This window comes from Mustela erminea, chromosome 1 (assembly GCF_009829155.1).
Source record: "Mustela erminea isolate mMusErm1 chromosome 1, mMusErm1.Pri, whole genome shotgun sequence".
NCBI lineage: Eukaryota > Metazoa > Chordata > Mammalia > Carnivora > Mustelidae > Mustela > Mustela erminea.
This window is the reverse complement of record NC_045614.1, coordinates 213440266-213462530: the sequence shown is the minus strand read 5'-3', so window position 1 is coordinate 213462530 and position 22265 is coordinate 213440266. Positions and strand designations below refer to the sequence as shown.

The following is a 22265-nucleotide window of genomic DNA, read 5'->3' as shown; positions in this document are numbered from 1 at the left end:
TCCCAGCTGCTCCCACCACAGAGACCTCAAGGACAGCTTTGGGAAGGAATGGGTACAGGGCGAGGATTCCCAAAGGGACTCACGTCCTCCCTGATTGAGTTGATGCCACTACCCATGGGAACCAGGGCAGAACTGGAGGGCTCCCCGAAGGAGGTGGCCTCGGTGCTGGAATCCTGATCGATGAGCAGCAGGGACCAGTGGTTTCACACTCGTAAGCACAGGGGAATCTCATGGGATACCTTTTCCCAAAAAATTGGGATCCCTCAGTTTGTGGCGCGGAGACCCTGTGCAGCCCCCGTGTGCTGTCTCTGCCGGGACCTGCGGGGGAGGAACGCGGATCCTTCAATGAGGATGGGATGGGCGGGGGCCGCTGGGGGGGCGGGTAAAGGCATTTCTGGCAGAGGGCAGCACACAGGCAACAACACGGGGCACCAAACTGCTTACACGGCTGAGCAAGGCACGTTGGTGCCGTTAGCTCCCTGGAGGCCAGCAGCTCAGCGCTGGGAGGGCGGGAGCAGGAGGCAGAATGGACGCACGCCCCGCGCACTGGTTCTCCGCCCACTGGCCCTGTGCAGGGCTCCTGTCCTCACGGTCCATCTGATCTCCCTCGGGAACCTGTCTCGTGGAATCTCAAGCACCTAGAATCCTCCCATCCTGGGGTTCCAGGGGCCCTCCAGAGGCTTTGTACATCCTTTATTTGAGAACTAACCTATCCCACAGAAAGCAGCTGAGCCAAAAGACAACAAGACACCAATTCCTGATCCCTGAACCCAGTGATCCAGCTCTTGCAGAAGCCTCTGTCCTGGTCTCAGAAAGGACTTCACCCAAGTCCCTTTTGAGGCTGAAGCAGGTCGAGATGAGTTTCAACCACCCGCACGTGAAAGAGCCTTATTGGTTTCCCTGGAACCCAGGTCTCCTGATGAGCCACCAGTGTGCTCTAAAGAAGAGTCTGTCCAGAGTGCCAGAGTCCCAGAGAACAGACAAGAAGAGACAGTTCTCAGGGTCAGGTGGCCACACTCAGCCTCTTACCTTCCAAGTCTAAGGACAGTGACAAGCTTCCTTGTGACTGAGATGACCGGGCATCTCCCTCTGGAGTCCATCACTGCCCATGACAGCTGTCCTCTTCCTGGGAGGGCCTGGGTCATTGTTGTGCTCCCAGGCGTGGTTCTCAAAGCCAAACCCCACCCCGTCCTCAGGTTCATGACATCAGAGGGAGGACACTGGATTCCCAGGCTCTGCCATCCCCTCACATCAAACCCCACCAGAGCTCTTGCCTAAGCAGTTATGACTAACCCCCTAGGAACCTGTGTGAGGGACGGGGTCCCAAGTTAGGCTCCGAAGGGTCCTCCATCCATAGCTAGGGTGACAAACCGAGGGTACTCCCTCCCCCAGGACTCATGGGCCGCGTACCCTCCTGGAAGGGCAGGCCATTCCCACCGCTCCCAGAGTGACCAGCCTGCTCCTAGGCTCCATGATGGACCCTAGACTATCACGTGAGGGGGAAAGCCTGCTGGCCACCCACAGGCCCATTTTGTAGGACACATTGACAGTGATTAACCCAGACCCATGGAGGGAGGGACAGGACCCCGTGGGAGTTGGGGGACCCTGATGGCAACATGTTGCCTAGCCCTGGCCTCTTACCTTTGCTACTTACAGACCACTGTCCTTCCTTATATGTGTGCTAAGGTTCTCTAGGATGTAGTTACAGGAGGTGTTTCTGTGACTCACAGAGGTAGGTGACAGATACACCCATTTTGTGCTTAGGGCCCCTACAGTTTTGAATAGCTTCCCCCCAGATTCGTGTCTGCCTGGAACCTCAGAAGGTGGCTGATAATGTTGGCACCTTTCTCTATGCTGATTGGCGTCTCGGTTCCCTCTGTTACAGGGGTCTGCATGTTTTTCTGTAGGGGTCTGAGAGTAAACATCTTTGGCTTACAGGTCAGACAGTCTCCGCTTTAGTTACCCAGCCTTGCTCTTGTATGAAAAAGCAGCTACTGACGATACAGGAATGAGTGGGCATGGGCGTGTTCCAGTGAAACTTTATTTATAAAATAGATTGAGGGGTAAGATTTGGCCTCCGGAGCCTTCATTTCTCCACCCCTGCTCTAGGGTAAATCATCTGCTCTGGACACTTGCCCATTGCTAAATGGCTTTTCTTGAGTCCTCTTATTGATCTGTACAAGGTATCTGTAAGTTCTGGATCCCAGTCTTGTGCTACGAATCATTTGTCATGTTCTGGAAATGAGAAGAAATCCTGGTATTATATCATTTCTAGAGCTTTGTCCTCGACCTTTCCAGCACGAGGGCCCTAAGGTAGGAGATGACAGGTGTCGCGGGTGGTTTCCTCCTGACACGGGGACCCAGCAGACCTGTCCACTGCCCTACCATCTGAGTGCCAGCCCAGCAGCCCAGAGCCCTGTGTCCCTCTGCACCTCTTACCGTAGATCACCGTGCCGTGATGGGCTACAGTAAAAACGGCCCTGACTTGGTAAAAGGCACACATTTCCCAGAAGGAACAGAAACTTAGTGTGGGTCATGAATGTATGTGCCACAGGACTTTTTCTGTCTGAAGGAAATTTTCCAGTCTTTCAGATCAAAGATGGTCAAAGTCGGGGAGCTGGTAGGGACCCTCTTTTCATTGCTAGTCTAAAGCTTTACAGGCTGGGCGTTGGCTGACAGAGGGCTGGAGGGGAAATGGGTCCCATTCAAAGATGGGGCTGGAAGAGCTGCTCCTGGAAATCTGGTCAGGTTCTGTACACCAGGACGAGGCCTTGAGGTCTTGGGGAGGGAGAGGGCTTGGTCAGAGGACTCGTCACTCAGGCCCCAACAAGCCGGCTGCACAGCTGGGATGAGAACCCACATTTCCCAAGTCCGAAATCTTCCTCACATCCTCCCTTTATCTAAGTAACTGACTTTTCCAGATGAACCGTAATGTGAGCTGCATAAAAAATACCACATATTTTGTCTTTTTCTCCACCACACCCATATCCTCAAACAGCTGAGGAGCCCTATCTGCAGAGCAAACGGATCATAAGGAAATGACAGTAGCCGGCTTGATTGCATCTTGCAGAGATGTTTGGTGTCCATCCCTCCATCCTTCCCTCTCAAGATGGACAGGGTGGCTCCATGCCCGGCATCAGTCAGGACCCGAGGCGAAGAGGAGACTCGTGGCATCAGACCTCGTTCCCTTGTGCATTACTAACGTCGTGGAGGTACCACACTTTGTGTCCTTCACGGGTGCTCTAATCACAAAGAGATACATCACAATTTGGGAACTTGTCTCATCCAACCTGGCCTCAGATGGCCAACTACTCTTACTTTCAGTTTTTCCTGATTCCAAATGCACAAAGCACCTTATCAGCATAGGAAAGCTGTTCCCGGCCCCTAAATGCAGGATTTACCAGTCATGCTTTGTTTATTCTTGCACAATTAGGGACATCATTTTTGGAAAAGGACTTTCAGGACTGAACAAGTCTCTGTCATTTTCCTAGTAGCAATTCTGCTTCTTTGGACATGCCCTCCTTTCATACCAAACTGGGGTTACAGGAAGTTTGGGTCAACAAAGCTCTTATGATAAATTAGTATCCAGTTAGAGCAAGGTTTCTTGTCTGTGGGAGTCAAGGCCTCTTTCTCCAACCTCTGGGAAGTATTAAGTAGGTCAGGCGTCTGTTTACAAAGCAAGGCCCATGCTGATCACCCCGCCATTTTACTAGTTGCTGTTAGTGGCTAGATGTCTACAGAAAACTACTCTGTATTTTTGTTGGCCCTCATTACCAGTGGAAAGTCAAGACTGCCCCCCAGTGACCTAGGTCCTTCCTTTCTGTCTCCATCTTGTGGGAGATTCCAACATCACCAAGAAGCTTCATCATGACCCAGAGAGAAGGTCATGACACCGCTTTCTGGGTGAAAGACATTATTCTTCCCATCATTAGCCTGTTTCAGATGATGAACCTGGAATCAGCCTCTCTATTGACAGGAGTTTGTGCCCAGTTTATTTTTGCCAACTTTGTATTATACAAATGTTCAAATATACACAAGAAGCAAAAGAAGAACACAATTAACATTTGTATAACTGCCCTTAAATTCACCAATTGTCCAAATTTTGCTGCACCAATTGAAAGTGAGTTACACTTTAAATATTTCTGTATGAACTCCTAAGAATGAGTTCATTCTTTAATACAACTAAAGAAATATTATCACAAAGAATTTATCATTTCTTTTAAGTTATTGAATTAATTAGAATAAAATTGATCATAATGTTTCCTTCTTTTTTTTATTTTTTATTGTTTTAAATTTATTTTCAGCATAACAGTATTCATTGTTTTTGCACCACACTCAGTGCTCCATGCAATCCGTGCCCTCCATAATACCCACCACCTGGTACCCCGACCTCCCACCCCCCCGCCCCTTCCAATCTCTCAGATTGTTTTTCAGAGTCCGTAGTCTCTCATGGTTCACCTCCCCTTGCAATTTCCCTCAACCCCCTTCTCCTCTCTAACTCCCCTTGTCCTCCATGCTATTTGTTATGCTCCACAAATAAGTGAAACCATATGATAATTGACTCTCTCTGCTTGACTTATTTCACTCAGCATCATCTCTTCCAGTCCCGTCCATGTTGCTACAAAAGTTGGGTATTCATCCTTTCTGATGGAGGCATAATACTCCATAGTGTATATGGACCACATCTTCCTTATCCATTCGTCTGTTGAAGGGCATCTTGGTTCTTTCCACATTGCTGCTATAAACATTGGGGTACAGATGGCCCTTCTTTTCACTACATCTGTATCTTTGGGGTAAATACCCAGTAGTGCAATTGCAGGGTCAGAGGGAAGCTCTATTTTTAATTTTCCTTCTTATCCTTTTAAAGTCTATTGGATCTGTAGCGATGCTTCTATTTCATTCCTGAGATGGAATTCTCTTTATGTTTCTGAGTAAGTCTAGTTAGATCAATCAATTTCATTCAATTTTTTTTTTTCTCAAAGAAACTGCAGTGGGATTCTTTTTTTCTTTTTAAAATTTTGCATTTCATTGATTTATCATTTTGTGTTTATTATTCCACCTCTTTTGGGAAGCTTAGTGTTTTTTCTTTTCTTTTCTTTTCTTTTCCTTTTTGTCCTTTCTAACATCCTAAGGTAGAAGTTTAGATTTTTTAAGACTGTATCCTAATTTTATTTTTTAACTTAGTTGTAAATATTCTTATTCCCCTTGCGATTTCTTCTCTGACCCAGGGTTCTTTAGAGGTATGCTGTTCAACTCAAATATTCAGAAGTTTTAGAACTATTTCACCATATCATTGTTCAACACTTGCCATTGTCTGTCTTTCCTCCTTTTATGTTAGCCATTCTAGCACAGGAGATGTGCTATGCTGTGATGGTTTTGATTTCCATCTCCTGAAAGACTAATGAGGCTTACTTAGTGTGTTTTCATGTTCTTATTACTTATTTGTGTATCTTTTTATAGAAAAGTTGACTCATTGGGGTGCCTGGGTGGCTCAGTCAGTTGAGTGTCTGCTTTCGGCTCAGGTCATGATCTCAGAGTCTTGGCATCAAGACCCAAGTTGGTCTCTCTGCTCAGAGGGGATTCTGAATTCTCCCTTTCACTCTCGCTCTTGCTCTCTCTCTCTCTCAAATAAATAAATGCCTATTCATATCTTTTTTTTTAATTGAAGTATGTGTTCCACCACTGTTGATTTGTAAGTGTTCTTTGTCTATTCCGGATGTAGGTCTTTCATCATATATATGTCATGAAAATCTTTCCTTCCATTCTGTGGGTTCCTTCCACTTTCTTAATTTTGTTCTTTGAAGCACTAATTTTTTGGTTTTAATGAAGTCCACATTATCTTGTTCTTTTGTCCCTTGTGTTTTTTGGTATTATATCTAAAAAACTATTGTCTAATTCAAAGTTACAAAACTGTCTTATGTTTCTTTCTAAGAGTTTTATAATTTTATCTTACATTTAGTTCTAATTTTGTGCTAATTTTGGTGTGTAGTATAAGGAAGAAGTCTACCTTTATTATTTTGCAAGAAGACATCTAATTGTGCCCTTGATCATGCATCATTAGCCAAGAAAACAATTTCTTCTAACATATAAATGAAAAATTTTCTAATTTTTTAAAGTCATAGCACATTACTTCTAGAATTCCTCTTACAGGCACTTAGTCCAAATGCCTACAGACAAGTCAACTGATTTATCCAAGGCCATCCATACACCAATTCTGGTCTCAGTTTATGTACCCAAGATCTGCACCAGCCCTGATCCTCATTGTGGTGTTGTTTGGAGATGGGATCTTTGGGAGGCAATAGGTGGAGAGATTAGAACCCTTGTGATGGAATTAATGCTCTTATAAGAAAAAACAGGAGAGATCTTGCTTCTTCTTCTCTCTCTCTCTCTCTCTCTCTCTCTCTCTCTCTCCTATGTGAGGACACACCAAGGAGGCCACCATCTATAAATCAGGAAGAGAGTTATCCCCCAGAACCCTATTATCCTGGCACCCTGCCTGATCTAAGGCTTTCAACCTTTAGAATAATGACACATAAATGTTTGTTGTTTGCACCACCAATTCTATGGTCATTTGTTATGGCAGCTTAAACTAAGAGCTGGCTGCATAAAAATGTTTTTTGCTTGTCTTGAAGCCTTTTTCCTTATCTTTAAAATGGCGTAACCACATTTACCCAAGGTTTGGGGAAGATTAATTGAAATGAAATATACCTAGCCCCCAGTACACTGATATGCTTTGTCTATTCTGGATGTAGGTCTTTCATCATATATATGTCATGAAAATCTTTCCTTCCATTCTGTGGGTTCCTTCCACTTTCTTAATTTTGTTCTTTGAAGCACTTATTTTTTGGTTTTAATGAAGTCCACATTATCTTGTTCTTTTGTCCCTTGTGTTTTTTGGTATTATATGGAGCATAACCCTGGCATGATCCAAAGTTGAGAGATGTTGATCGTGAGCTGGATGACAGACCGTCACTGACTACTTAGCTCAGGGGGGCCTCCTTTTAGAAGCATCCCTCTTTCCCAGGGCTCTCTAAAATTGGCAAGATCCCAGTGTTAGCTGAGAAAGCCTGAAGCTTCCTAAGTCACACTCCCTGCCTCCTGGGGACATAGGCAAGTGACCCTGAGACCTGTCATTTTAACCTTTCTTATGCTCTTCCTGCTGGAGGGGCAGCTCTGTCAGAGTTGTTAGAGCCATCATTCACTCTGTGTAAGCTCTGTTCTGCTGCTCCACTCGGGCCACTGACCAGCTCTGCAAGTACTCTCTCTTCTGTCCAGACTCCCTTACTTGTCTGGCTGAGACCAGGCCCAAATAATTATCCACTTGGCCTATTGCAGTACCTTTTAGCTGGTGGTCTCACCCCCAAGTCCTTTCTAGTTTCTAAACCCTTGTTACACTGCCACTTGAGCAATCTTGCAAAAGTCTGTGTAAGGTGTGATCCTGGTAGCTTCTGCTCTCAGATGATACAATTCTCCATTTCTACCATTGGAAATCACTATGGGGTCATTATTCTGAGAGAGAACCTTGACAAGTCTACAAGGGGCTCCCTTTACCTTTCAGTCCAAAATCTAAGCTTTATGGAGGGGCAGGCCCTTGGTCCCCTTGCCCCTGCTGATGTTCCAGCTCCAGCCCTTGTCACCCCTCCTGGAATTTCAAGCTTTTCCCAAACTAAGCTAAATGGTTCCTGCTCATGCACTTAGCTATGTCCTGCCTCTTGGCCTTCCTTTGTCACTTTCCCTGAACCTGGTTTATCCTTGTCTCTCATCCTCACCCACATAACACATATGCTATAATCTCAGCTCAGGGTCTCCTGCTTTCAGAAGGCGCTTCTTGGGGCCCCAACATGCTTAAGTGCCCCTTTCATGGTCCCACTATTCTAAGCCTCTGATAGGTCTTTGCTAGCTGGCCAACTGCCTTATCAGAGGGCAAACTTCTTGTCCATTGTTGCTCACTGCAGTCCTAGACTTGGCATCCCACTGTCAGTGAGTGCAGCTCTTAAGTGTATGTCAGTAGGTGGGGGAACCTTGGTTAGGGAAGCTGGGTAGAATGAAGGCATGCTCTCCTTGTCTGAAGAACTGTTGAGTGGGTGGGAAGGCAGCCAGGGAGACAGATCAAAGAGTCTCCTGGGAGAAAACTCAAACTGTGGGAAAGTTTCCAGCTACAAGCTATTTCATGCTATTATTTGTTGAACTGGTCACCTTCACTTTCCAGAAATCTCAGATGAGAGGCTGGGGGATGGTGGTGGTGGAGGATGGCACTGGAAGGAAAGCCATGGGATGGAAAAGAACAGCATGGCTTCCAAGTTCTCTGAGGATAAAGGTTTTCCTGCTGGATCACTGTGGTCCACACCACACACATTGCATGCCCATATACACAGGCAAACACCTTTGGTTCCAGCACATCCGTAGTCAAGCTGCGCAACCTCTCCAAGTTCCATTTTCTTGACTAGCGTGGAGTGATCAGTGTAGAGCCTAGAACATAGTAAGCCCTCATTAAACAGCATTACTGTTCTTTTTATTATTAGTATCTTACTTTGAAGAGCCAGAGGCATTCATGCTCGCATGATGAGACTCATAATTTGTTATGCAACAGTGGAAGCAGGTGGTTAATGTATGCACACAGATATGCCCGGACACTTGGTGTAACTGTGGAGAAAGGAGTGCCAAGACCACACCAAGGAAATATCCTTTGCAGTCACCTGCAGCAGTGAGAGCAACATGTTTTCTCTTTCCAGGAGGCTGGTACTGTGATAAAGTGTCCTTTTATCCAAGTTAGTACAAAATCCAATCCCCACTGATCTCTTCATGACAGCCCTTGGGGGAAGGCAGTGGTTGCTGCTATTTCTGCTGTCCGAAGACACAACTCTCCATCTCTACTATTAGGGATTATACAAGGAGATATCAGTCTGAGAGTGAACACTTAGTAAGCTCTGAGCACAAGAAACAGTGCCAGAGAAATGCCAAAAATGGCATTTCCACTTCCTCATCAACACTTCTGCCATTGTATTAGTCAATTAAAAGGCAAATCCTGCCTTAAAATGTGATTCTTGTCATTGTTTTTCAAATTTTAATCTATTTCACAGAAAGTCTTCCTTAAAGTAACTTGAGGAATTTCATTATAAGAAAATTCTTAAATAAAGTTATAGTGTAGAGGGAGAAATAACACTATATACCCTTCAGACAATGGAAAGAAAATTATTACCCACATTTTCATTTTCTAATGACACTTTGCTTTCCTATTTCATTGTTGTTTGAGAGCAGAAAAATATTGTCCTTAATTAAAACTTAAAACAACTTCTTCTTCTATACAAAAATCTAGGGTCAGATTCAAAATAACTTAGATAGTTTCCTAATGGTTTGTTTGATTCAGCCATCTGCCAAAGGAGATTATAATTTTAATTATGGGGCCATGCAGTCCTTGTGTTAAAGTTTAAGTTTGGTCGTAATTATTTGATAATTTTATTTGGTCATATTAACTTAATAAATATAAATACTGATAAGTATTTCCTGGTTTATATAATAATTACATCATAAATGTTTACTTTTTAGGGCACCTAGGTGGCTCAGTGGGTTAAAGCCTCTGCCTTCAGCTCAGGTCATGGTCTCAGGGTCCTGGGATTGAGCATCAGGCTCTCTGCTCAGCAGGGAGCCTGCTTCCCTTTCTCTCTGCCTGCCTCTCTGCTTACTTGTGATCTCTGTCTGTCAAATAAATAAATAAATAAGTAAATAAAATATTTTTTAAAAAAGAAAACATAAAATTATTTGAATGAATTCCTGCCATTAATCTGTAAATTCTAATTGAATGAAAACACAGAAGTCCTTGCCAGAGTATGTCATGTGAGGGTAATAACAGTGTTAGTAGTTAATATTTATGAGCATCTATCATACTTTGATACAGTGCTATATACTTTGTATTTATTTATTTGCTTTTTATTTATGTCACATAGTAACCGTATTAGATGGGTGGTATAGATACTTGTTAGCATCTTATAGATAAGAGAAGTGAGAGGTAAAACATTTAAGGAACTTAACAAAACTTACAGGTAAAATGGCTCTAGCATTTTCTATTTCTATGCAAATTTCTTGAAGCAGAGCTATTGGCGTGTTTCTCTACCCAAGGGTGAGGAGAGATTTCTTTCCACTGTAACTGAGGCATCAACTGCTTTCTGGCACTGTCCCTTACTGTGGTCATTAACTTTGTTAGTAAGTTTATGATCTGGGTTTGTACATTGCACTTGTTTGCTGCATCGATGTTAACATGTAGTGACTTTTGGTTTGGTTGTAAAAATATTAACCCTGGGCAGAAATTAGCATAGAAGTTTTTTTTTTTTTTCCCCAAACTACTTCCAGGTTTTAAAACTTGTAATAAAACAGAAATTCATTAGTTTCTCTATGCCTTTTTGAACTCTTGTAATTGAGTTTTGATCACATTTTATATCCAAGTGGCCAACACATGGTTTAAAAAAAAATGTACAGGTAAAATAAATGAAGTGTACTGAGTGTATGGACTATAATGTGCTAAGTGTACTGACTATATAATGTGCTAGTCATTGTGTTGGGCATTTAAACTTCCTCCTGCCTCCCTTGCTCCGTGCTTTCCTACCTCATACCTTGTCCTTCCTTCCTTCTCACAAATATGTGTTGAGTAGCTGTTATGTACTGGGCATGTTTTCACGCACGCAGTGTTACAGTGATGCACAAGACAGACAAGGCTCTTGCTCTCATGGCATTTAATCACTTTACAGAAGGTGTCAGATGTATATTTAATTAAAATGAATATGAACAAAGAAGACAATAACAAATGCAATATAACATTCATTAGTGGCTACTTTATGCTAATTCGTCAAGGTTAGGCTTTCTAAAATAGTGACAGTTGAAAGATAGAAAGAAACCACTGCAAGACAGGCAGGAGGCAAAAGAATTTCAGACAGGGAAAGCCATGTTTAAACTCTTTAGTAACCTTATGAGATAAGAATCATTATTTCCACCAAAAGGAAAAATGGATACTCAAATATATTAAGATATCCAAATTAACTTTTGAACATTCTTTACTTTGCATATATTTAAGTGTTTGACTGCCTTTTAGAGAAAATATCTTACATAGATCAAGCAAAAGATGCCAACATGACTGGAGCTATTGATAAAAGGAATAGGACTTGTACAGGAACAAGTTAGTAATAAAAGAATTTATCTATAGGGATACCTGGGTAGCTCAGCTGGTTAAGTATCTGCCTTTAGCTCGGGTCATGATTTCCAGGTCCTGGGATTGAGCCCCACATCAGGCTTCCTGATCAGCTGTGAGTCTGCTTCTGACTCTCTCCCACTGCTCATTCTCTCTCTCAAATAAATAAACAAAATCTTTTAAAAAATGAAAAAAAAGTAATTTATTTACAAATACCTATCTTGACCTTCTTTATAACTCTTTTATATTATAAGCAAAAAAAAAAGTGTAGTGCTCAATCATTTGCTTGAATATTTGTTTCTTGGGAGGAAATGCCTAAATCATTAGCTAGAGAAGGAAGATTTCACTTTTCTTTGAGAAAAACTAAGCAACAGACCATTGGTATGTTCCTGGAGTTCAGGAACGTAAGGAAGGTTGCTCTGAAAGTATATGGTATAAAATTAAGCAATCAAGAGCACTGTGCATGTCCATTCCAGGACTCAATCATTGCAAAGGCTTTGACAAACATTGTACGAAGCAAAACTTATTTCTGTTTTTTCACAAGTGAATATTGGCTGCCTGCAACAACCAGGCGTTTGACATGGAACTCTGCACATTGTTCAGTTGGTCTGGAAAAATCTTCCCCATCCTTCTATTTTTCTCTCAGCTTATACTGAACATCTATAAGAAGGGAAAAAGCCAAGGTGTGCTGGTTGTTCTTTGTGAAGGATGTTTTAGTTCCCTATTTTTTTTTTTTTTTTCCAAAATACAATCTGACTCAAGGTATACCATCTGAGGCAACTAGGGGGCTCAGTCGGGCAAGTGTCTGGCTTAGGCTCAAGTCATGACCCCAGTGTCTTAGGATCGAGGCCCCCATAGGCTCCCTGCTCAGTGAGGAGTCTGCTTCTCCCTCCTCCCTCTGCCCCCCACCCCAGTCATTCTCTCGCTCTGTCTCTCTTTCTCACTCAAATGAATAAAATCTTTAAAATAAAAGATACATCATCTGCATTTACCACTTATACTTCAAAAGTTTGGGAGGAATCAGAGCAGTGCATATTTAAAAGAAATTACAGTCAAATGACCCTACCAGTTTGTTGTTGCTATTGCTATTTTTATTACTTATTTATCTATTTATTTATTTATTTACATTAGTCACCACACAGTACCTCATTAAATTCTGAAGCAGTGTTCTATGGTTCATTGTTTGTGTATAACACCCAGTGCTCCATGCAGTCTGGGCTCTCCTTAATACCCGCCACCAGGCTCACCCATCCCCACACCTACCCCGCAAAACCCTCAGTTTGTTTCCCAGAGTCCATAGTCTCTCACGGGTTGTCTCCCACTCCGATTTCTCCCCCTTCATTTTTCCCTTCCTTCTCCTAATGTCCTCTATCTTATGCTTATGTTCCAGAAATAAGTGAAACCACATGATAATTGGCTTTCTCTGCTTGACTTATTTCACTCAGCATAATCTCCTCCAGTTCCAACTGTATTGATGCAGAAGTTGTGTACTCATCCTTTCTGATGGTTGAGTAATATTCCATTGTATATATGGACCATATCTTCTTTAGCCACTCATTCTTTGATGGACATCTCAGCTCTTTCCACAGTTTGGCTATTGTGGCCATTGCTGCTAGGAACATTGGGGTACATATGGCCCTTCAGTACATCTGGATCTTTGGGGTAAATACCCAGTAGTGTAATTTCTGGGTCATAGAGTAGCTTTATATTTAACTTTTTGAGGAACTTCCACACTGTTTTCCAAAGTGGCTGTACCACCTTGTATTCTCACCAACAGTGTAAGATGGCCCCCCTTTCTCCACAGCCTCTCTAACATTTGTTGTTTCTTGCCTTTTCAATTTTTGTCATTTTAACTGCTGTAAAGTGCTGTAACTGCTGTAATGTGGTTTTGATTTTAATTTCCCTGATGGCTAATGATGGTGAACACTTTTTCATGTGTCTGAACACTTTTTCATGTGTCTTTTTCATGTAGCCATTTGTATGTCTTTGGAGAAGTGTCTGTTCATGTCTTCTCATTTTTTGACTTATTTGCTTTTTCGGTGTTGAGAAGTTCTTTACAGATCTTGGATACCAGCCCTTTGTCTATAGTGTTATTTGCAAATATCTTCTTCCTTCCAAGTGTTGCCCCTTTGTTTTGTTGACTGTTTCCATTGCCATGCAGACGCTTTTTATTGTGAAGTCCCAAAAGTTCATTTTCTATTTGTTTCCCTTGCCTTTTGAGAAGTGTCTTGAAAGAAGATGCTGTGGCCGATGTCAAAGTGGTTACTGCCTATGTTGTCCTCTAGGATTTTGATGGATTCCTGTCTCATATTGAGGTCTTCCATCCATTTTGAGTTTGTCTTTTTGTATGGTATAAGAAAGTGGTCCAGTTTCATTCTTCTGTATATAGCTGTCCAATTTTCCCAGCACAACTTATTGAAGAGCCTTTTTCCCCTGGATATTTTTTTCTGCTTTGCCAAAGATTATTTGACCATAGATTTGAGGGTCTGTATCTGGGTTCTCTATTCTGTTCTCTATTCCACTGTGCCAGTACCATACTGTCTTGGTGACCACAGTTTTGTAATATAGCTTGAAATCAGGCAATGTGATGCCCCCAGTTTTGTTTTTCTTTTTCCACATTTCTTTGGCAATTTGGGGTCTTCTCACACAAATTTTAGAACTGTTTATTCCAGCACTTTGAAAAATGCTCTTGGTATTTTGAATGCGATGGGATTGAAAGTATAGATTGCGCTGGGCAGCATAGACATTTTAATAACTTTATTCTTCTGATCCACGAGACTGGAATGTTTTTCCATCTTTTTGTGTCTATTTCAATTTCCTTTTAAGTGTTCTGTAGTTTCCAGAGTATAGATCCTTTACCTCTTTGGTTAGGTTTATTCCAAAGTATCTTAAGAGCTATGGTACTATTGTAAAGGGAATCAACTCCCTAGTTTCTCTTTCTATAGTTACATTGTTAGTGTATAGAAAGCAACTGATTTCTGTGCATTGATTTTGTATCTTGCCACATTACTGAATTGCTATATGAGTTCTAGTAGTTTGGGGGTGGAGTCTTTTGGGTTCCACATAAAGCATCGTATCAACTGCAAAGAGAGAGCAATGACTTCTTCTTTGCCAATTTGAATACATTTTATTTATTTTTATTGTCTGATTGCTGTTGCTAGAACATCTAGTACTATGTTGAACATCAGTGGTGAGAGTGGGCATCCTTGTTGTGTTCCTGATATTAAGGGAAAGGCTCTCAGCTTTTTTTCATTGAGAATGATATTCACTGTGGGTTTTTCATAGATGGATTTTATGAAATTGAGAAATATTCCCTGTATCCCTATACTATAAAGAGTTTTAATCAGGAAAGGATGCTGTATTTTGTCAAATGCTTTTTCTTCATCAATTGAGAGGACCATATTGTTCTCTTTTGTCCTCTTATTAATGTGTTCTATCACACTGATTGATTTGAGAATGTTTAACCATACTTCCATCGCAGGGATAAATCCCACCTGGTAGTGGTGGATAATCCTTTTAATGTACTGTTGGATCCTATTAGCTAGGATCTTGTTGAGAATCTTGGCATCCATGTTAATCAGGAATATTGGTCTGAAATTCTGCTTTTTTCCTGGTTTGGGGATCAAGGTAAATGCTGGCCTCATAGAATGAGTCTGGAAACTTTCCTTCTCTTTCTATTTTTTGAAACAGCTTCAGGAGACTAGGTACTATTTCTTCTTTGAATGTTGGGTAGAATTCCCCAGGGAATACATCAAGTCCTGGATTCTTGCTTCAATCTCATTACTGGTTATTTGTCTATTCAGGTTATCAATTTCTTCTTGATTCAGTATTGATAGTTTATAGGTTTCCAGGAAGGCATCCATTTCTTCTAGGTCTCTTAATTTATTAGTATATAGTTGTTGGTAACAATTTCTGATAATTGTTTCTATTTCCTTGGTGTTAGTCATGATCTCTTCCCTCTCATTCACAATTTTTTTAACTTGGGTTCTTCTTCTTTTTTTTTTTTTTTTTTTTTTTTTTTGGATAAGTCTGGCCAGTGGTTTATCGATCTTATTAATTCTTTCAAAGAATCAGCTTCTAGTTTCATTGGTGTGTTCTACTGTATTTCTGGTTTCCAATTCATTGATCTTTGCTCTAATCTTAACTGTTTTCCTTCTCGTGTGTGGGTTAGACTTAATTTGTTGTTGATTCTCCAGTTAAGATGTAAAGAACATTAGTGTATTAGGATTTTTCCTTTTTTTTTTGAGTGAGGCTTGGATGGCTATGTATTTCCCCCTTAGGACCGCCTTTGCCGTATCCCATAGGTTTTGGACTGATGTGTTTTAATTCTCATTGGTTTCCATAAATTTTTTAAGCTCCTCTTTGATTTCCTGGTTGACCCAAACATTCTTGAGCAGGATGGTCTTTAGCTTCCAAGTATTATTTTTTTTTAAGTTTTATTTTTTTAATTTTTTTTTAATTTTTTATTTTTTATAAACATATATTTTTATCCCCAGGGGTACAGGTCTGTGAATCGCCAGGTTTACACAATTCACAGCACTCACCAAAGCACATACCCTCCCCAATGTCGATAACCCACCCCCCTTCTCCCAACCCCCCTCCCTCCAGCAACCCTCAGTTTGTTTTGTGAGATTAAGAGTCACTTATGGTTTGTCTCCTTCCCAATCCCATCTTGTTTCATTTATTTTTCTCCTACCCACTTAAGCCCCCATGTTACATCACCACTTCCTCATATCAGGGAGATCATATGATAGTTGTCTTTCTCTGCTTGACTTATTTTGCTAAGCATGATACGCTCTAGTTCCATCCACATTGTTGCAAATGGCAAGATTTCATTTCTTTTGATGGCTGCATAGTATTCCATTGTGTATATATACCACATCTTCTTGATCCATTCATCTGTTGATGGACATCTAGGTTCTTTCCATAGTTTGGCTATTGTGGACATTGCTGCTATAAACATTTGGGTGCACGTGCCCCTTTGGATCACTACATTTGTATCTTTAGGGTAAATACCCAGTAGTGCAATTGCTGGGTCATAGGGCAGTTCTATTTTCAACATTTTGAGGAACCTCCATGCTGTTTTCCAGAGTGGTTGCACCAGCTTGCATTCCCACCAACAGTGTAGGAGAGTTCCCCTTTCTCCGCATCCTCGCCAGCATCTATCATTTCCTGACTTGTTAATTTTAGCCATTCTGACTGGTGTGAGGTTATATCTCACTGTGGTTTTGATTTGTATTTCCCTGATGCCGAGTGATATGGAGCATTTTTTCATGTGTATGTTGGCCATCTGGATGTCTTCTTTGCAGAAATATCTGTTCGTGTCTTCTGCCCATTTCTTTTTTTTTTTTTTTTTTTTTTTTTTAAGATTTTATTTATTTGTCAGAGAGAGAGAGAGGGAAAGAGAGTGAGCACAGGCAGACAGAATGGCAGGCAGAGGCAGAGGGAGAAGCAGGCTCTCTGCTGAGCAAGGAGCCCGATGTGGGACTCGATCCCAGGATGCTGGGATCATGACCTGAGCCGAAGGCAGCTGCTTAACCAACTGAGCCACCCAGGCGTCCCTTTCTGCCCATTTCTTGATTGGATTATTTGTTCTTTGGGTGTTGAGTTTGTTAAGTTGTTTATAGATTTTGGACACTAGCCCTTTATCTGATATGTCGTTTGCAAATATCTTCTCCCATTCTGTTGGTTGTCTTCTGGTTTTGTTAACTGTTTCCTTTGCTGTGCAAAAGCTTTTGATATTGATAAAATCCCAATAGTTCATTTTTACCCTTGCTTCCCTTGCCTTTGGCGATGTTCCTAGGAGGATGTTGCTGCGGCTGAGGTCAAAGAGGTTGCTGCCTATGTTCTCCTCAAGGATTTTGATGGATTCCTTTCTCACATTGAGGTCCTTCATCCATTTTGAGTCTATTTTCATGTGTGGTGTAAGGAAATGGTCCAATTTCATTTTTCTGCATGTGGCTGTCCAATTTTCCCAACACCATTTATTGAAGAGGCTAGGTCTGACATTATTCTTATGTTCCTCCCTCTGTACATAAGGAATCTTTTCCCCTGACCTGCCCTTAAGATAGTTTCCTTGGTTCTAAGATTTGCGAGTTTTACTATCACATGCCATGGAATTAATCTGTTCTTCTTGATCTTGGGAGGTGTCCTCTCTACCTCTAGGACATGAATGCTTGTTTCATTCCCCACATTAGGGAAGTTCTCAACTACAATTTGCTCAAATATGTCTTCTAGTCCTCTATTTCACTCTCCACCCTCTCAGGGATCCCAATAATTCTGACATTGGAATGTTTCATGGCATCATTTATTTTTCTAATTCCTTTTCATGGAATTTAAGCTGTTTGTTCCAGGCCTCCTCCTGTTCCTTCTTTTCTATCAGTTTGTCTTCTAAACCACTAATTCATTCTTCTGCCTTGTTTACCCTAGCTGTTAGAGTATCTAGATTAGATTCGATCTCACTGATAGCATTTTTTAAAAATTTTTTTATTTATTTTCAGCATAACAGTATTCATTGTTTTTGCACCACACCCAGTGCTCCATGCAATCCGTGCCCTCTATAATACTCACCACCTTGTACCCCGACCCCCTGCCCCTTCAAAACCCTCAGATTATTTTTCAGAGTCCATAGTCTCTCATGGTTCACCTCCCCTTGCAATTTCCCCAAACTCCCTTCTCCTCTCTATCTCCCCATGTCCTCCATGCTATTTGTTATGCTCCACAAATAAGTGAAACCATATGATAATTGACTCTCCCTGCTTGACTTATTTCACTCAGCATCATCTCTTCCAGCCCCGTCCATGTTGCTACAAAAGTTGGGTATTCATCCTTTCTGATGGAGGCATAATACTCCATAGTGTATATGGACCACATCTTCCTTATCCATTCGTCTGTTGAAGGGCATCTTGGTTCGTTCCACAGTTTGGCAACTGTGGCCATTGCTGCTATAAACATTGGGGTACAGATGGCCCTTCTTTTCACGACATCTGTATCTTTGGGGTAAATACCCAGTAGTGCAATGGCAGGGTCATAGGGAAGTTCTATTTCTAATTTCTTGAGGAATCTCCACACTGTTCTCCAAAGATGCTGCACCAACTTGCATTCCCACCAACAGTGGAAGAGGGTTCCCCTTTCTCCACATCCCCTACAACACATGTTGTTTCCTGTCTTGCTAATTTTGGCCATTCTAACTGGTGTAAGGTGGTATCTCATTGTGGTTTTAATTTGAATCTCCCTGAGGGCTAGTGATGATGAACATTTTTTCATGAGTCTGGTAGCCATTTGTATGTCTTCATTGAAGTAGTGTCTGTTCATATCTTCTGCCCATTTTTTGATATGATTGTCTGTTTTGTGTGTGTTGAGTTTGAGGAGTTCTTTATAAATCCTGGATATCAACCTTTTGTCTGTACTGTCATTTGCAAATATCTTCTCCCATTCTGTGGGTTGCCTCTTTGTTTTCTTGACTGTTTCCTTTGTTGTGCAGAAGCTTTTGGTTTTGATGAAGTCCCAAAAGTTTATTTTCGCTTTTGTTTCCTTTGCCTTTGGAGACATATCTTGAAAGAAGTTGCTGTGGCTGAAATCAAGAGATTACTGCCTATGGTCTCCTCTAGGATTCTGATGGATTCCTGTCTCATGTTGAGGTCTTTTATCCATTTTGAGTTTATCTTTGTGTACAGTGTAAGAGAATGGTCGAGTTTCATTCTTCTACATATAGCTGTCCAGTTTTCCCAGCACCATTTATTGAAGAGACTGTCTTTTTCCACTGTATATTTTTTCCTGTTTTGTCGAAGATTATTTGACCATAGAGTTGAGGGTCCATATCTGGGCTCTCTACTCTGTTCCACTGGTCTATATGTCTGTTTTTATGCCAGTACCATGCTGTCTTGGTGATCACAGCTTTGTAGTAAAGCTTGAAATCAGGTAACATGATTCCCCCTGTTTTATTTTTGTTTTCCAACATTTCCTTAGCGATTCGGGGTCTCTTCTGATTTCATACAAATTTTTGGATTATTTGCTCCAGCTTTTTGAAGAATACCAGTGGAATTTTGATCGGAATGGCATTAAAAGCATAGATTGCATCAATTGAGAGGACCATGTGGTTCTTCTCTCTTCTCTTATTAATTTGTTCTATCACATTGATTGATTTGCGAATGTTGAACCATCCTTGTAGCCCAGGGATGAATCCCACCTGATCATGGTGGATAATCTTTTTAATGTGCTGTTGGATCCTGTTTGCTAGGATCTTGTTGAGAATCTTAGCATCCATATTCATTTGTGGAGCATAACAAATAGCATGGAGGACATGGAGAGTTAGAGAGGAGAAGGGAGTTGGGGTAAATTGGAAGGGGAGGTAAATCATGAGAGACTATGGACTCTGAAAAACAATCTGAGGGGTTTTAAGTGGTGGGGGGGTGGGAGGTTGGGATACCAGGAGGTGGGTATTTTAGAGGGCACAGATTGCATGGAGCACTGGATGTGGTGAAAAAATAATGAATACTGTTATGCTGAAAATAAATAAATTTTTAAAAAATGTATAGATTTCTCTAGGCAGTATAGACATTTTAACAATATTTATTCTTCCAATCCAAGAGCATGCAATGGTCTTTCATCTTTTTGTGTCTTCTTCAATTTCTTTCATGAGTGTTCTGTAGTTCCTCGAGTACAGATCCTTTACCTCTTCGGTTAGGTTTATTCCCAAGTATCTCATGGTTCTTGGTGCTATAGTAAATGGAATCGATTCTCTAATTTCCCTTTCTGTATTTTCCTTATTAGTGTATAAGAAAGCCACTGATTTCTGTACATTGACTTTGTATCCTGCCACGTTGCTGAATTGTTGTATGAGTTCTAGTAGTTTGGGGGTGGAGTCTTTTGGGTTTTTCATATAAAGAAGCATGTCATCTGCAAAGAATCAATAAGATCGACAAACCATTGGCCACACTAATCCAAAAGAAAATAGAAAAATCTCAAATTCATAAAATTATGAATGAAAAGGGAGAGATCACAACGAACACCAAGGAAGTAGAAACAATCATCAGAAGTTATTATCAATAGTTATATGCCAATAAGCTAAGCAACCTAGATGAAATGGATGCATTCCTGGAAAACTATAAACTCCTAAAATTGAACCAGGAAAAAATTGACAACCTGAATAGATCAATATCTAGTAACGAGATTGAAGCGGTGATCAAAAACCTCCCAAAAAACAAGAGCCCAGGACCTGATGGGTTTCCTGGGGAATTCTACCAAACTTTCAAAGAAGAAATAACACCTATTCTCCTGAAGCTGTTTCAAAAAATTGAAGCAGAAGGAAAACTTCCAGACTCTTTCTATGAAGCCAGCATTACCTTGATCCCCAAACCAGGCAAAGACCCTACCAGAAAGGAGAATTTCAGACCAATATCACTGATGAATATGGATGCTAAGATTCTCAACAAGATCCTAGCAAACAGGATCCAACAGCACATTAAAAAGATTATCCACCATGATCAGGTGGGATTCATCCCTGGGCTACAAGGATGGTTCAACATTCGCAAATCAATCAATGTGATAGAACAAATTAATAAGAGAAGAGAGAAGAACCACATGGTCCTCTCAATTGATGCAGAAAAAGCATTTGACAAAATCCAGCATCCGTTCCTGATTAAAACGCTTCAAAGTATAGGGATAGAGGGAACATTCCTGAACTTCATCAAATCTATCTATGAAAGACCCACAGCAAATATCATCCTCAATGGGAAAAAGCTTGCAGCCTTCCCGTTGAGATCAGTAACACGACAATGATGCCCACTCTCACCACTCTTGTTCAACATAGTATTAGAAGTCCTAGCAACAGCAATCAGACAACAAAGAGAAAAAAAGATATCCAAATTGGTAATGAAGAAGTCGAACTCTCTCTTTTTGCAGATGACATGATTCTTTATATGGAAAACCCAAAAGACTCCACTGATAGCATTTTTAAGTTCTGCCACATTAGCTCTCATTTCTGCTCTTAGAGAATCTGTGTTGCCATTAATGGCTTTCTCCAACCTAGCTATTGTCTGCATAACTGTTACCCTAAAGTTTATTTCTGACATCTTGCTTATATTCATATCCATTAGTTCTATGGCAGAAGTCACAGTCTCTGAATCTTTCCTGTGTTGGGGGTTCCTTCTCTTAGTCTTCTGTTGAGTGGTGGTTGAAGAAATGTACAGAATCCAGATTATTGACCACAGCCCAAGCAAGATGCACCTGTTTTATAAGGACCTTAGAGTTGATGGCTTCTTGTTCTTCTAACTTGTCTTCTTGGGGAGGGTCCTGATGTGCTTTTACTCAGGCAACCCTGTTTAGGCAAAGTTGTCCTGCCCGCCTGTGGTGGTGGGGGATGGGCTCAGTGAAAACCTTGTTTGGGGGGCTTTTGTTTTCTGGCAGCTTTCCCTGGTGGCTTTCTGCATCTCTTCTGAGAGTCAGAGTAAAAGTGACCATATCCAGAGGCGCCTGGGTGGCTCAGTGGGTTAAAGCCTCTGCCTTCAGCTCAGGTCATGATCCCAGGGTCCTGGGATTGAGCCCCAAATCGGGCTCTCTGCTTGGAAGGGAGACTGCTTCCCCCTGTCTCTCTGCCTGCCTCTCTGCCTACTTGTGATCTCTGTTTGTGAAATAAATAAATGATTTTTTTTTTAAGTGACCATACCCAAACCTCTGTCTCAGAATGGAGAGATCACAGTCTGTTCTTTAGTAAACTCTCCAGGCCACAGTGTCTCCATTTCTGTCTGTTCTGCTAAAAACCACAGTATCCTGGGTTGTGCACTCCACAGGAGCACTCCCAGCCCTTGCTTCCAGGTCCAGTCACATCTCTGCCCTTTGTGCTTCTAAAACTGACAGCTGCCCCCAGTTCTCATGCTGCAGCTCCAGGTTTCAGTCTGGGGGGTTGTCCTAGAGTCTTTTCCCTGCCACTGCCAGCTGCCCCCAGTTCTCATGCTGCAGCTCCAGGTTTCAGTCTGGGGGGTTGTCCTAGAGTCTTTTCCCTGCCACTACCAGTCTGCCAGTTCCCCGGTGCAGGAGGTTTTTGTGCTCTGGCAGCAGAAGCTCCCTCCCTCTTCTGTTTATTTTC

The 22265-nt window shown here is 41.6% G+C and overlaps 1 long non-coding RNA gene across 2 annotated transcripts; it reads right to left on the bottom strand.

Moving 5' to 3' along the window:
• Nucleotides 1-2159: 2159 nt before the first annotated feature.
• On the bottom strand, nt 2160-11350 carry LOC116567674. 2 transcript variants are annotated; one of them, XR_004276296.1, is made up of 4 exons: nt 11201-11350; nt 8384-8469; nt 2440-3242; nt 2160-2235 (listed from the first exon to the last, which is right to left on the bottom strand). It is a non-coding gene; the product is annotated as an uncharacterized LOC116567674 (long non-coding RNA). The 2 variants fall into 2 exon arrangements; XR_004276295.1 differs by lacking the exon at nt 2160-2235 and having other exon boundaries at nt 2419-3242.
• Nucleotides 11351-22265: the final 10915 nt, after the last annotated feature.